Source organism: Mustelus asterias, unplaced genomic scaffold, assembly GCF_964213995.1.
Source record: "Mustelus asterias unplaced genomic scaffold, sMusAst1.hap1.1 HAP1_SCAFFOLD_35, whole genome shotgun sequence".
NCBI classification, from domain to species: domain Eukaryota; kingdom Metazoa; phylum Chordata; class Chondrichthyes; order Carcharhiniformes; family Triakidae; genus Mustelus; species Mustelus asterias.
In genome coordinates, this window is record NW_027590117.1 from 3,753,614 (window position 1) to 3,755,047 (window position 1,434).

Genomic DNA, 1,434 nt, shown 5'->3' on the forward strand with positions numbered 1-1,434 from the left:
ACCACTGTGTTTCTAATGGAAAATCCAGCTTCAATTTGCTTTCAGTTGTTTAAATGAAAGAACATGCCTCAAAACTAATCAATTAGTTCCCAGTCAGAAACAATAATAAAACGGCGGCTTAAACTGTCCAGAAAAACAAGACAAGACAGGTTCAGTTTACAAACTGTGCAACGGACACACCTCGTGCCTGACAAAATCAGCAAATAAGGTAGTTCTGTAATAATAACTGATTAAAATAACATTTGTTTAAGTATATTGAGCGATGGTGGTATAGTGGTGAGCATAGCTGCCTTCCAAGCAGTTGACCCGGGTTCGATTCCCGGCCATCGCAGTGATAATTTATTTAGAACCGTATCCACGGCCTCCTGTGTTTTAAACCGAGTGGACAAAAACAGTGCGAACACAACATTTGACAGGAATTAAATAGAGATTTCTCTTTTTCAATTTTTGTTCGGACGTAATTCGTTTCTGATGAAAAAATATTGAAATAGGAAAACAGGTCCCTGACCGAATAAATGAGTTCTCAGTCAGAGACAAAGATACAAAGTAAAGGTTGAGGAACACATTTCAGCTCACACACTGTGCTCTGCACAATCATGGTGCCTGATGAAGTGAATATAAATGCGACTGAGGTGGTTATATTATCCTCACGAATATGCAGCTGCGATGACCAAGTGGTTAAGGCGTTCAACTCGAAATCGACTGGGCTTTCCCCGCGCAGGTTTGAACCCTGCTCACAGCGATTATGATTGGAAGTATTTACTTCGGCTGCTTCAGGCAGCCACAGAGTCGCAAATCCTAGTGAATTGTTGGCATGCAGTATTTGGGTCTCTCTCATGCTTTCAGCTGCATGGCTTCGGGCCAGGTGCAGGAAGGTGAGTTTGGAAAGGACATCTGGGTATCCTCAGACTGCCATGGACAAGATAGGCCGAATGGGTCCCCTCTGTGCTGTTACTGTTCTCTGGTTCTTTCTCTGGTTCCATGAGAAATATCATAACGTGAGCAGAATGAAAATAATCAGCATCAGGGGCACAAGGACAAAACAAGGTCTCATATCAGAGGAAGATTCTTATGTAATGACACACAGAGCACAAGAAATACATTTCATCAGAATACATTGAATGATTGAGAATTTCAAAATGCTGCTTAGATGATATGACATCGTGTTCTTTCAAACACATTGCAACAAGCTGGTCATTACTGGGCGCTCTGTGTTCCTGGTTATATCAGTTTGAGAATGGAAGGAGCAGGTTCACATCTGCACATTGACAGGGTCAAACTGTGTCTCAGATTGACAGCTCCCAGGACAGGCTTTCCTCTCCTCTCGCACTGTGCTGTGGATTCTCAGGGATTAGTTGGAGTTTCCCAGCTCAGTAAGGGTTAAAGCCTTTGAGGCTGGCAATGCGCACAGTGTCTGCTCCCCAGATTCAGCGG

The 1,434-nt window shown here is 43.2% G+C and overlaps 1 non-coding gene across 1 annotated transcript; it reads left to right on the forward strand.

The window, feature by feature from the left end:
• The first annotated feature begins 259 nt into the window (after positions 1-259).
• On the forward strand, positions 260-331 carry trnag-ucc (transfer RNA glycine (anticodon UCC)). Its single transcript has one exon. It is a non-coding gene; the product is annotated as a tRNA-Gly (tRNA).
• Positions 332-1,434: the final 1,103 nt, after the last annotated feature.